Genomic DNA, 15,326 nt, shown 5'->3' on the forward strand with positions numbered 1-15,326 from the left:
GGGGGGGGCAAACGTATGTGAACCTTTTGGACTGGCAGTTCATTTGAAAGTAAAACCGCAGATTTTTCCATCAGTAAATTGACTTTCAGGTCTGAGTGGGCACCATGTTTTTATTTAAACAGCAGGACAACAGGCCTCTATCAAAGCCTGTTCTTCATAACACATGTCAGAGGATGTGAATTGTGGCACTACAAAGGAGCTGCTGATACTCACCAGGGTGGAAAAAAAGTAAAAAGGAGCTTCAGTATCAAAAACCCACATTCAGACAGATTCTGAACTAATAGAGGAAATTCAGATCCACAGCTAACCTCTGCAGGAATTATAACAAAGGAGACATGTAAACCAACATCAGCAGTACAGTGAGTAACAATGGTCTGCATGGCAGGGCTGGAAGAAGAAAGCCACTGCTCTTCAAAAAGAACACCGCTGCTCCTTTGCAGTTTGTTAAATATCACACGAAAAAGACAGAAGGCTGTGAATGAGACCAAAATAGAATTTTTTATTTTTTTTGACTTTTTTTAGTTTAAATAGGCACAGCTCTGTTTAGAGAAAAGAAACAACCCATTTCAACAGAAGACCATTTTCCCATCTGTGTGTGTCTCTATGGCGTTATGAGTTACACATTTGCTTGGCAAGTCAGGGGTTGCTGGTTCAATTCCAGCTGGAAACACAAATCCCTTTGTGTCAGGAAGGGCGTCTGGTGTTAAAAATTCTGCCACATCAAACATACAGAGCTACTCCCTTTGGTGGAGTAGGTATCTGCCACCCTTATTCCATATGTGAAACAATATGGTGGTAGTTAAACATGGAAAAATCATTTGGAATTCATTTCAAGGAAAGAGTTTGTCATTAATGGGAACACTTGGTTGAAGATGTCTAACTGACCAGGAGGAAATGGGTCACATGCATGAGAGTCTGAAAGGCAGAGGGACAGAAGAGCACTCGGACAAGGGCTCACTGGGTAAGAAAATGATTGGGAAACAGAACTGAGTTTGACGGTTGATCTGATATCCTCGTGTTGGTGTTGTTCCCAGATCATCATACTAAATGTTGTTCCAGGATCAACATTGCAAGTGACCAATCAGAATGTTGTGACGTCATACTTTTGCGACTTCGGGAAAAACCGGCGTAAAACAAAAAACTGTACTAAAGCTGCGTGAAACCGCCTCTCTCCGCCGATCAACAGACCCTGACCCTAACACTAACCGTAACCCTTTAATAAACAGTAAGCAGAATTGATATTGTCCTTGCAACATTGGAATTTCATAAATGCACGAATGGCTTGGCGCGCAAAAGAATAACGTCACAACAATGTGATTGGTCACTTGCAATGTTGAACCTGGAACAACATTTTCATGATGGTCTGGGAACAACACCAACACGAGGATATCAGATCATCCGAGTTTGACAGTGGTATAAAGTGCATGTGATGTAAAGATCAGGCTAGCAACTCAAACAACAAGGAAAGCAGGAAGATGAGTGATTGTAGCTTTACAGAACTTACACACACAGCAAGCTTCATTGTCTTTGTTTGGACCTGTTTAACAGCAAATTCTACAGAAAAATGTCAGGATACTGATCCATGAAGAAAATCTAAATTCACCCTTATTGCTGCACAAACAGACAGTGAAGGCAAAAGTTCATGCTTTTGCAGACATTTCATAAATAAAAAAGGATGAGTATTATTGTTTCATGTTCTCTTTGTACTCGGAGTTAAAACCACAATGATGTCTTAGATCATATTTATGCAGAAATATAGAAAAGTCTAAGGCTTTACAGTTTTTCAAGCGCCATTGTAAACGTGATCACATAGTCTGCCGCAGCCACCGCTTGCTCTCTCACTGCTGCTTGAGGCCTCTTTTTTAGAGACATGACTCTTTCTTTTAATCTTTGGTTGGGAGGCTGTTGACCTGTCAGCATCCTGCTGGTTACCAGAGAACAAAAAGAAAGTGCAAGAACACAACGATGGCTCGACATAAAGTGACGCAGTTTAGCAGCAGCTAGCACGAAACAATAGAACGCAATATAAAGCAAAATGTAAAAATACATAGCAATGAGTAACGGCGCAACATCGACGTGCACAAGCAGCAGTGAAGCCCATCTAGGCTGAGACGGAACAAGGCTGCAGTCATTACTGAAAGTGGCAAAAGCAGCAATCGGTGTCAAATGCTGTTTACTTGCTATTTCCACATAAAGTGACATTTTCAGTGAGAAAGTTCAAGAGTGAACACACATCAGTGTGGCATTTGAGGTAATTGGCACTGAGTGTGTTCTGAGAGTGCCTTTTGTCTTATTCCTCACTGTAGCTACAGCTCAGGAGTGAAGAAGGAGAATGACTTCTTTCCATCACTGTCAGACCGAACAGACTTACATCTCTGAAATTGAATGGGGGTTTCCAAACGCAGCTAATAACATCCAGACGCTCAGCACTGCTAATATTCTCCGCTCATTGCAATCGTTATTACTCTGCTGATACAGCTATGTCAGTGCTGCGTGCTGCTGCAGCTCCTTTGACCATCCTAACTGCTTTCCTCAAGAGGTAAGCTTTGCTACTTTGCAGAAACTAATTTCATCTAAAACTCATGTTGTCTTTTAAATAGCAGAGTTTAGACTTTTCTGAATAACTTAACTTTAAAACAGTTTTATTGATATTAATTATTATTCAGTGCTTGACAGTTTTCAGACAGACAGTTGTTTCGTCAAAAGTAACCACAGGGGACCCTATAATAAAGTTAAAGGTGCAGTTTTTAAAATCTCACCACTAGATGTCAGTAGGTTGCAGATTGCAGTCAGCTGGATTCAGTTCTCTCACCCTCTGCAAATCAAGTGCATAATCCTAACTACGGTGTCCGCAGTAGGACAAACAAATCTGTGGACAGTGTGGCCTGGCTGCTTGCTGTTTACCTCAGCTGTCAATATTGCTGAATATCCAGGTCTATTTACTCTTTAGGAAGGTGTAAAACTTTGTGAAAGGAGTCCAATATGAGTCGTTGTGTCAGTGAAGCTAACTCCTGTCTGATGACAGTGATACTGATGTGAAATGTTGAAAGTAACTTTAACTTTTCTCTTACTGGCACTGTTAGCTGACGTTAGCCAGTGTCCGTGCAACATTCTTTGAAATGAATCTAACACTGTTCCAATCAGACACTTAGCGAATAAATTCTTTTACGATGTGAGAATGTAATCAAACTGTTTATGGTCACATGTCTAATCTACAGACGGACGGGCTCTGAGAGCTCTGACTTCAGTTCAGGAGATGAGGCTTGAAGTGAAGAAGAAGAGGATTAGGTGGCAACGAGGGAGGAGGAGACATAATGAGAAAGAGATGATATAATGCACCAATGTTAAATGGCCTTATATAGTTTGAAAGAGCTATTTCAGATCTTTAAATTGAAAGTAACTTATAAGGCCTACTACCTATGTAGCTGGTCTCTGGCCATATACAGTATACATAAACATCACACTAATCAATGTATATTTATGCAAGAGTGCAACATCCTTATTTTCTAATAAATAGCCTAAAAAATTACTTGCTCTACCTCTGAGGCAATGCACAGCAGTTCACTATCCACTATATTTTGACTTTCTAAATTCCTACACTCAAGGTTGAAACCCACTTCTTTCCTTTTGGTCATTTAGCTTCTGCATTCAGTCAGCAGAGTTGCACAGGGACTTCAGGTTACATACTTTTGTGAATATGTGTGTGTGCTGTTGCTTAACTGATCTTCAGTCTGAGCATAGATTTGGAGCCTGTGACATTTTTAATGAGGAAACTGAATAGGAATACATTAATATTCCGGCCTCTTGATACAGCAAGTGATGATGAATTGTTTGGAATTCATTGGGGATTTAAGATGCAGAACATGTATCCACAATGTAATGGGTTCAAATCTGGCTGGTGACCTTTGATTCATTGCATTGCTACTTTCTCCTTCCTCATTTCCTGTCACCTTTACACTGGACAAATTTTAAAATCAAATCCAAAACAGAGCGAGACTTGTTCACTTCCTGCATATTTTTTGTCAGTATGTTCTTGTTGGATTCTGCTGGAGTATGCTTAATTCATAGTTGAAAATAATCCTTATTTATTTTATACTGGGCCCTAGTGCAGCCCCTCGGTTCATCCACTGTATGAATGTTCAGCTCGAATTTCTTCTGATTTACTGGCCCCTGCAAACTGTGGCCATAGTTAGAATTTTTCCTTTCTTTATCATCGTAGAATGACAACAGTGGAGAAACCCATCTGAAGGGGAATGTTTAGAGCAGTTTTAATCATAAACTATGCATGCAGAGGGACTACATGGACATATGTTGACCTTATTCTTTAAAAACTTGTAACGGCATATACACTTACTGGCCACTATATTAGGTTCACCTAGCTTGTACCGAGTTGGAACCTCTTTTGCCCTCAGAACTACTTTAATTCTTTGTGGCACAGATTCAACAAGATGCTGGAAACGTTCCTCAGAGATTTGGATCATTATTGACTCGATAGCATCACACAGTGTTTTTCTGCTGCACACCTGTGATGCAAATCTTCCCTCCCACCACATCTCAAAAGTGCTCTCTTAGATTTAGATCTGGTGACTGTGGAGACCATTTGAGTACAGTGAACTCAGTGTCATGTTCAAGAAACCAAGAAGTCACATAGAGAGTGGCGTGCACTTCAATGACTGCTAGGTTGAGCAAAGAGTCCAAAATTTGTTTTGCACTGGCCTTCATGCTCTGCCTGGACTACGTCACTCGTTCTGGCTGCTCTTGGTCTTTCTGTTTATTATGCGCTCCTGCTTCCTGTCGTTCTGTATTTCTGTTAGATGCATGAATATACATTCCACTGTCCTGAGAACAGTGCAACCCTTAGAGTTTAACTTTGACTGTGGCATGCACAAGTGCCCCCCAGCCTGCTGCACTTTGCTCGATGCAAGAGGAAACGGTACAAACCATAGAAAAGAACGTAATGGTGCAGTTGTATGTGAAAGTCCCTTGCGATGATCTGAGCTTTTTAAGCCGGTGACATGGTGCATTATCCCTCTCCCACCACAAGATTTGTACACTATAGTCATAAAGCAACAATACTTGAATTCTGACATTTAATAATGCTTAACTGGTACTAAGTGCACCGAGTAACTATCCCCCACAACATTACACAACCACCCTGACCTGTTGATACAAGGGAGGATGGATCCATCTTTCATCCAAATGTAGCAGCAGAAATTGAGAAATATCAGACCAGGTAGCATTTCTCAGACCTTCTGTTATCCAACTTTGTTTTGCAAACTGTAACCTCAGTTTCCTGTTTTTAACTGATAGACCTAGCTCCTGGTATGGTCTTCCGCTGCTGTAGCTCATCTGTTTCAAACTGGGCTGCTGCAGACATGCTCTTCTGCATATCTTTGTTGTAACAAGTGGTTATTTGAGTCACTTCTGCCTTACTAAGCAGCTCAAAGCAGTCTGGCCATTCTCCTCTGACCTCTGGCATGAATCAGGCATTTCCTCCCAGAAACCTGCTGCTCACTGGAGACTTTTTCAATCCCTTCTCTGTAAACTGTAAAGATCATTCTGAGGGAAAATCCCATTAGATCAGTAGAGCAGTACAACAGCCACGACATGTTCAACGCCACTTAAATCACCTTTCCTCCTGATTCTGATCATCAATTTTAACTTCATCAGGTCATTGCACTCTCCTGTGTTAAAAAAAAAAAGTTAATTAATTAACAGAATTATGATAGAGGGTCATATTATTTTGTACTTCCTGAACTTGCACAACAACACAGGTTTCATGGTCTTTGGTTAAGTTTGACTGTTTGTCTTCTGCTTTGAAACAGTAAGAAAAATGCCTCACTCTTCCGGCAATTACTCTGATTATAGCATTACTGTCATTTGTAATTTTGCTACTTTACGGTGCATTCAAAAGGTGCATTTTTGGTATTTACTCAATATATAAGCAAAGGCAAAGAGATATTTAGAAAGAACTTGGGGGACAAGAATTCCTGTTTTTGGCTTCAAACAGGAAAAACCAAGGCTCTAAACTCAAGGACACCGCAGGAGTCTCTCAGATCATGAACAAGGAAGTGACGGCCAAGGAGACTGAAAGAGAGCCAAGATAGTTGAGCGTAATGAAGCGCAGACAGTGACACAGTCCCACACCCACAACCCACAGCGCACACACATATACAATGTACACTTTCACGAAGGACTACTTACTAATCGACTTACTTAATCCTCACTGTTCATAAGGGTATGTATATGAGTGTTGTGGATCTGGGATGCTTCCACTTCAGCAGGTTATAATCATTTCCATATGCCCTCTAATCATTTTCGCTCACTCCCACTCCTAAGACGTTTTGCAGTATGAGCACCATGAGGCTGGCATGTTAATGAATGTGGGATAAACAAGCAACCAACAAACGGGGGGTTATTATTATGAATTATTAGGCGGAATTTATGCAGTCTTGTTTTTAATAGCATATAACCTTGAGGCTGTCCGTTCGCTCTCTCAATTCCCCCACTACACACACACACGCGCGCGCGTGCATAGACACACACATTCATACACAATTTGTAGACAGGGCAATGCTCTTGACAGCTTATCAGGGCAGGAATTCACGGGTCCTTGGACATCTGAAATGCATCACAGATATTGCATTAAGAGAGTTAACCCTTCTGCAACCAAACAGGACAAGAGTTGGGTTCACTGTCAAGCCAACAGAGAAAGTATTTCAACACAAAAGGTTCTTTATTTCTGCACGACCCCCAAAATTCCCAGAAGGCTCCCGCACTAGCATACTGCCATCTTTTCTATGACATTTTATCATGAGCTGCATTGTTTGATCCACTTACCAAATCAATAGTTCTTGTTAGACGCAGCTGTAATTCTTTAGTTAGATCAACAGGTGTCAGAGAGCAATTCTCTTTCATATCTAGGATCGAGCTCAGGATTCCAACTGTGAAAAGCCAGCTGGTCTTTGATCACTGATTCATTCTGATCCGAAGCTAAAGAATAATCAGTGTTGTGAAAATGGGACACAGGCCTGGTTACAGGCTCGGTGGAGGCCAGCAAGCTCAAATTATAATGTCCGGGGACCAACAGATGTAGAGAAATCTTTTTGTTTTTTAGGTCTTGTTTGATTTATGCGCATGACGATTTTTACAGCTTTGGCAAGTGAGCAAAAGATATTTGATGCTAGATGTTCTTTACAGCGAAATCTGGTGGTAAGAATATTATTTTCCCATTGTCTCGTCACATGTTAGTGCAATCGTCTGGTTATTGTGGCCTAATCACGCATTTTATACAAATGGAGTAGACAAAAGTCCAAAAGTGGTTTTCATGTACATTTTTATGTTAATTACATATTTTTTTCTAGAATGGAAAGTGTCTGATGAAATAATTGGTACCAATTTGCAATCAGTGATCATTATGCTGCATGTTTAATATTGCTGAATGAGTGTTGAATGTCGCAAGTCTCATTTAAAGAGGCAAAATATGAACATGGTACTTTTTTGCTGCTGAAATGTTGATACACAGAGACACAAATGTCCTCTGTATTTAATTTGTCTGTGTGATAATCAGTAATAAGTGTACAATCTTCCCACTAATGAAGTAAAAAAAAAAGAACTAAACTATGAGGCTACACAAAAAAGAAGAAGAAAAAAGATCTTAGTTGTAGTCATTTAAAGCTCTTTGTTCCAACTGTTTCAACGTTTTCTCAAGCATAGTAGCTAAAGTATATTTACTACTGGCAGAAGCACTCATAACCGCTACCCTTCATGCAATTCCAGCAGATTTTTTGGCCTCTACCAACTTCAAAGCATCCCTTTCATTGCCAGCTGGACTGCAACAACAGCGGTGCGATTGGCTGAGGCTGTGTGTTAGAGAGCGAGAGACTTGGACTAGTGCCCGGCCCTTGGCAATATTTGAATGGATAAACACATCTTAACACACCTTTTTCAGTGATGCTGTGAGACTTATCAGGAAGAAGTGTCGTGGTGCACTATGGACAGTCCTAACTGAAGGACAGATATGTCTGCTGCTCAGCAGCTCTACAAACCTACTAAACTACTTGAGTGTTCAAAATACTCCTTATTACTCATTTTCTATTGGATGTCTGAGGACAGCACTCTCTGTACCTGCTGGACACGATCTGAGCTCTGCGGGCAAGTCTGACCCTGGACGTTTACCACCTTGGATTTATTAGCCGTAAGGAATGCTCGGCTTTTTGAAAGGTGATGGCAGAGGCTCATTTCTAAAAAGGGGTTAGCAGGTACATCACTTCCATTCACTGCGTTTCACAGATACTCGTGTCTGTGAATAAGACAGCATCATCTACTGCTTTCAGGGGACAGCTGCCATCGCCAAAAAGACACAGAAACAGCTGGGGATCATTAAAAATGAAAATATTTGAAATGTTACTAGTTTAATGAGATGTGGCTCATTATGTAACATTTTATAATCCCAGGGAAACACGAGGGAAAAGACAGGCCGATCAGTTGTCAGTTGATTTGTTACTTTGTTGCTAGTTTGTTGTTAGCTACTTTAGACCCTATTGTAAAGCAGCGGTTTAGACCATATGGCAAAAAATATTTACAGATGCAAGCACCGCAAAGGCAAACTTTGCATGAAAGGACAGGGATAAGAAAAAGATAATGATGTCAAACCATGAACAGGATGCATTTTCAACAGGAGTCACATTAGACTCTTCATTATACAGAAGCACAAAAACAAAGAAGTCCATCCAGCCAGCTGTCGCTGAATAAGATCGTAATTGCCTCAGCATGGAGAATGAGTGGAAGTTACCTTTACTTGAGGCACGCTAATCTTCTTCCTTTTATTCTCAGATTCTGGTTGTTTTTGGCCTCTGCAGTGTTAATCATTAAACTTACATGGCTTTTGCTGATGTATGAGAGGGAGGGGTTATTCTACTGTCTTTCTTAGGGGTCTTGAGATATGTAAAGCAAAGGGAATGACTTTAATAATAATTGTGGGCACAGTTGGCTTGGTTTTCAAAGCAGGCAAACAATTTTAGAGCTATTGTAATTTTTCCCTTTTAGCATTTAGGCAGTTTTGAAAAAAAGTAATAAACTGGTTATAAAAGTTGATAAAATAATCTACTGCATGATCAACCGTAATGATGATAGCATACATATGCATGTTTATCTGTATGAAGCCTATCGTCTCCTTAACGGGTGGGTCAGTCTAAACGAAACTGCAACAAAATTGTTACATCAATTTATCATAAATCCCAGGTCTGTTGAATTTTGTATATACTTAGTTCATTTCATCATCCCTCTGCGATGTGATGTTATGATCCACATTTGTGTTTGTTTCAGTGTCACGTTTACTGCATGTCAACCTTATGTAACTTAAATCTCACAAATATTTGCATTCACGACAGAATTTCATTCGACTCCACAAAATGCAGAAGGAAAAATTTGAAATAAAGTCCTTGAATATCACAGACATACAGCTTAACAGACAATGATTCAGTCAAATAACACTGAAGATGACCATCAGGACCGTGTGAACCGTATGGAAAGTATTGTGTTTTGGGGTGTTGTTAATCATTTCTCTATTATATACAGAACAGATATACAGGTAGGTACTTATTTAAAATATAAATCAATTCCTATGAAACCAGTTATGATGGTAAGTTAGCCTCTGGGTAGGTCGACAGCCAAGATGTGAATCCAGTAGGGAGCAATCTTATTATTACATTTGGGGTTTTAAATTATTGACCAAAGAAATCAATACATGTCCCTTCTAAGTTTCTTTTAAAATTAAAGGTTAAATAGGTGATTATCACCGGCCATAGCCACATCACGGTGTTACACGTTCAACTCAAACTGCTGAATTTTGAGCTTTGCTTTTTTCTCTCTCTTTTTGTCATCTGTAGACCAATCAGATGGAGATTTACTGTACTGTAGTGACTCATCATTTACTCTCCCTTATTTGTTGTAAAAGATAAAAAACAGTGAGAGATATATTTAATAGTTATCCATCAGTGAAACACGCGCACATATATAAGCACATCATTACAGAGACACATTAGCCACCAGAATTAGTTGCATGACCGTTTTAACTGTTTCCCTCCAAATGTGCTGCAGCAGGATGTTAAAATGGCTGAAGCCACACAGCTGGGCCTGCTGGTGGTCAGCTATAGTTAAGTGGCTTGGGTAGCAATCAAGCAGCTGCACTCAACAATACGCACAATGAATGGAGGGCTGGCAGTCCCCTGTTTCAGATTCACAGTCTGTTGCTGTAGAGTCATCCATCCAACAAATCTGTTCCCCCCCTAATTAAGTTGAAAAGGGGGAGTGAGAGGGTCATTAAGCACTTATTTATTTGGTAAACCACTGGTACAGAACAGCAGTTGCATTCTCGTCATCGGGTCATATAATTGGTCTGAACCACGATAAGCTGAGCGCCATGCAGAGTGATGTGCAAGGGCACTTGGGAGTACTGTAAATTGTGCTAAGTCTGTGGCACACAAACTTTGATCATTACATCCTCAGCAGGGAACAGCTCTGATGAATACCCGTACTGACCTGAAAACCACCAAACCCATTTTAGGAGCTGCTGCTGAAGTCAGCTAACACATAATACTTTATTGCTGGAAATGGAAAAAAAAAAATTGGTGGCCCGTGAGAAGCGGTGGTACCAAGTGCGATTACATCAAAACCAAGAAAAAAACTAGGGGATTCAATTTCAGAAGAAGTGTATCACGCGAGGAGAGTGGCCCTTGTGGTTGTCAGAGATTGGGAGGGAAGAGTGTTAATCATGGCACACAGCCCACATCTCCTGAGCTGCAGCTTCGGCTGTTTGAGTGTTCTCTGAACTGAAATACAGTCGATGTCAGAGAAAAGGTCAATGACTTTGTTAGGAGGCCCCGTGAGGACACCGAGCAGGTGCTTTGTATTTAACAAATATAAGACACCACCAAACAGTTCAGAGAGCCATCAGCAAGTCCCTCAGGATAGAGCATTCACACAAACCAGATCACAAATTAGGACATTTTCCGTAGTGTGTGGAAAGGATAATGTAGTTATAATCCTTAAGACATATCCGTTCCATGCTGTTAAGGCTTGTTTTTGATACTATTTGGGCTCTCTGCAACAGCGATTCAAACTTGACTTAAAATAAGAATCTCTCTATAAGGGGCTTCTTAAGGTAGCAGAGGACTCCACCATTTCTGCGCTGAATTCAGACTGCCAGCAAGAAATTCACAGTAGATGCATGCACTCCCTTTACACCATATCAGAGGTTTATTAATGGAAACGGAGCACCCGGCTGTCACTACTTCCAATTTAATTTGCTCACATGGCAAAACAAGAGGTGGCTTTTTTGTGAAGCGGCACAGGATAGAGTCTGTGTATCTCTGCAGATTAAAATGCATCTACAACAAAAGAACAAAACATTATTATTATTATTTTTTCCCTGACAGTTTGAATGTTGGCGACAAGATGTGTAACAGGAAGGACCAATTACATCGAACTGCTAGATGCGGTGGTTGAATGTGAGGTAGCAAATTTCATTGTGCCTTCCTTGCTGGTGTCTGAGATGTCATCTTGTCATGCAGTTCTAAACTTAAGGTTGTGATGATGGATTTTCTAGACAATGATTAACACAGGTTTGCACAATGTTTTCATACGCTTACGTGTTTTCTAATATTTGGCTTGCAAAAATGTTCATTATGAAAGTTCTTCTCTGATAGTAGATATTATACACAGATATTATAGCATGCTCTAATTAATAAATATACTGGACTGCAGTGGTTTAGATCATATCTAATAGATTCCAATTTGTTCATGGTAAATTGGGAGTCTTCTACACACAATAGGTTACTTTTGGAGTCCCACAGGGTTCTGTGCTGGGACCAATTCTATTTACACTCTACGTGCTTACCTTAGGCAATATTATTAGAATGCATATAATTTATGTTGCTGTGGAGATGATACCCAGCTTTATCTGTCCATGAAGTCAGATAAAATTCACCAATTAGTTAAATTACGGACATGTCTTAAAGACATAAAAGCCTGGAAGACATCGGATTTCCTGTTTCCTCAATAAAACTGAGGTGTGCAACTAAAAGTCTTAGAAACATGGTGTCTAACCAGATACTTCTCACATACGTCTTGAATAATTAGGTTCTGTCTTGTTTTAAAGACCTCATAGTACTCTATCACCCCAATAGAGCCCTTTGCTCTCAGACTGGAGGTTTATTTCTGTTCCTAGAGTTTCTAAAGAGCCTTCAGTTTTCAGGCCCCTCTTCTGTGGAACCAGCTCCCAGTATGGGTGTGAGAAACAGAGACTCTCTACTTCTAAGATTAGGCCTAAAACTTTCCTTTTTGATAAAGCTTATCATTAAGGCTGGATAAGGTGACCCTGAACCCTGCCTTTGTTATGTTGCAATAGGCCTAGGCTGGTGGGGGCTTCCCATGATGCACTTGTTTCTTCTTCACTCATTATTTTTTACTATGTGTTTATACACCACATTGCCTTTAATCATTAGTTATTATTAAACTCTGGCTCTCTTCCCCTCCCCTCACCCCCATGGCAGATGGCTGTCCCTCCCAGAGCCTGTCTGAGATTTCTTCCTGTTAAAAGGGAGGTTTTTTTTCTCACTGTCGCCAGCTGCTTGCTCATACGGGTTTATCTGATTGTTTGGATTTTCTCTCTATTATTATGAGGTCTTTGTCTTACAATAAGGTGTATTGAGATGCCTGTTTTTGTCACGGTCCTGGGTCTCCTGACCCAGCGTTTTTAGTTCTTTGTGATTTTTGTATTATTGTACTTGTGTGTGATTTATTCTATGGCTTCTAGTTTTGATCCCTTGCCCTTCATGTCTCTCTGTGTCCCCTCTGTTCTGTGTAATTGTGTGTCTTTGCATGTTTGAGTTTCTTGTTTTCTGTCACTCTGCATTGTGCATTATGTTCTCATGGTTGGTTTTTTGTTACTCTCTCTAGTCTAGTCTCTTGTGTTCCCAGCTGAGTATTTCCCTGTGTATTTTGGTTCTTAGACCTCTGCCTTATGGTTTATGTCTCTGTATTTCTTAGTTGCTGTCTCCACTGTGTCAAGTTCGCGTCTCTGTGTGATACTTCCTGTTTTACTTTGATGGTCCGTGTCTCATGCGAATGCGTCCTGCTTTGCTTGTCTCGTCAGTCCTGATTTCTCCCAGCTGTGCCCTCCTTCTGTGTCTCATTCCCCTCGTTACTTCCCAGTGTATTTAAACCCTGTGTTTCTCTGAGTCAGTGTCGCGTCGTCCCTCATGCTGTGTGGAGCTCCCTGTGTCTCTCTGTGAGTTCTTAGTTTGTGGTTTCCCACTTTAGTTTAGTTTGTATGTTTGTTCTACCGGCAAATAAAGCTGTGTTTTGAGTTCATTCCCTCGAGTCTGTGAGTCCTGCATTTTGGGTCCAACTCCCGCCTGCCGCACAGCGATTCATGACAGTTTTTGTGATTTGGCACTATATAAATAAAATAGAATAATAGCCTGATACTGCATGTCACTTTATATAAATAGCTTTCTAACTTGTGATAATAATAAAAAATCATCTCAACTTGCTATCTCACAAAACAGGTCAGACGTTCAAGAAAAACTTTTTACAAAGATGCAATGGTTTACACCATCGAGGATCTTGAGTGTTGTAAATCTCCAATGCCAACAACTCTTTCACACAGCACTGACAGTGTCCTTCACATATTTTGTTTGATTCACGTGTGACGGCCATGCTTAATTTTTGAGAGCACTTCTGTTTTGTTCTTCTTTCAAAGACAAGAGAATGTAATACATAAAAGCAAGGAATACATTGAACTCCTTAATGTCCACTCGGCAGCACATCAGACCTGAATTAAATCAACATCTTTGGTGAATTTTTGTGAGCTTTACTGTTTGAGAGATTTTTTTTTAAATTAATGGTTTAAACTATTTATTTGAACCCAACCACTGCATCACAATTTGACTGCATTTTGTCAACACGTTCCTTTGATTTGCCTACAAAACTCTCATCTCAGCCTCTCAGAAACATTATATTTGGTTTCCTCTTTTTTCTTAAATTATATGAATTGATTTTTATAATCCAAATTCTGCATTACAGTAATTCTTCCTTACACTCTTATTTACATGTACGCCAATTGATATATATATATTCATTTAAAAGAATAAATAAAAAAATACATTTATCAGTTGCATTTCAGAGTAAGTAGGTGAGTGAATAATTAGAAAACTGGTATTGAATGAGAGATCACTGTATAATCAGTGATTTTTTTAAGCCTCTCCCCAGCACAGCAGACAGCTGTTAGGGGATCAGTGTGTAGTATCATCAATATTAAACATGAGGAACTAATGCCAGTCACTTGTCCATGGAGGACTGTGGAAGTGCCGCAATCAATCCTGATTGGGTGAGACACGGAGATGAGAGGGATGTCAGCACTCCTGATATTTAAGCGGATCAAGTGCAATCGATCGTATGGCTTCCACGGAGACACCGACCTGTCATCGATAAGATGGATTAAGCTTTCAGTGCCAGCACATGTTTCTCCAGCACCCATCATATCCTCACATGCTGGTTGCGGCGTCCACTCTGTAGCTTATTTTGAGCTTTAACTTTAGGATCCATCCCCTGTCTTGAACTGCGGGTTGAAGGAAGCTTATACGAGAAAACAAAACAGAAGTTTTTTTTTCTTCAAAAAGTATAATGAATTTAATTAACTTCACTTTTGCCCCCTTCTAATGTCACAAAATAATTGTTAAAACTCTACTAGTCAGTATTTTCATATGCACAGGGACTCAAATATAAATAACTCTCATTTGAACAGGGCCTGTTTAGCGTCTTTTAGCGCATTGTTTTGGATTCATGGCCTGCAAAACACGAACACTATTACTGTAGCAAACAACTCTCTGCAGGATAGTGAATATATTGTCAAAATTGCATTTACAGCTTCTTTTTCTGCATAAATATGTGATTGTTTTCTTTATACCTAAGTGCCAATGCATACCACAAAGGATCCCGTTTAAGGAAAAAGGCTCATTATTCCTCTGTTGGAGTCTATCTTGCTTGGCTGTTCTGGCTTGATGTTTGCTCGTCAAAACAAAACATTTACAGGTAAAATTGTCTATTTCACAAACAATGACTTCAGAATGCAGCGCTGTTCTGAAATGAACCGTGCCGCGGAGAGGTGGAAATTGGTGTGGACAAAACACTGAGCAATTGGATATGGATATGTGAATTCAGCAACGAGCTCTTCGGCTTGTTGTGAAAAACGGGCTTAGGCTATATCCATACTCACAATGAAACGCAGCTGAATGCAGGGCCCTTTATATATCCTTCTGTGA

The sequence above is a fragment of the Pundamilia nyererei genome, unplaced genomic scaffold, assembly GCF_000239375.1.
Source record: "Pundamilia nyererei isolate P.nyererei 1_Seehausen unplaced genomic scaffold, PunNye1.0 scaffold00073, whole genome shotgun sequence".
Taxonomy (NCBI): domain Eukaryota; kingdom Metazoa; phylum Chordata; class Actinopteri; order Cichliformes; family Cichlidae; genus Pundamilia; species Pundamilia nyererei.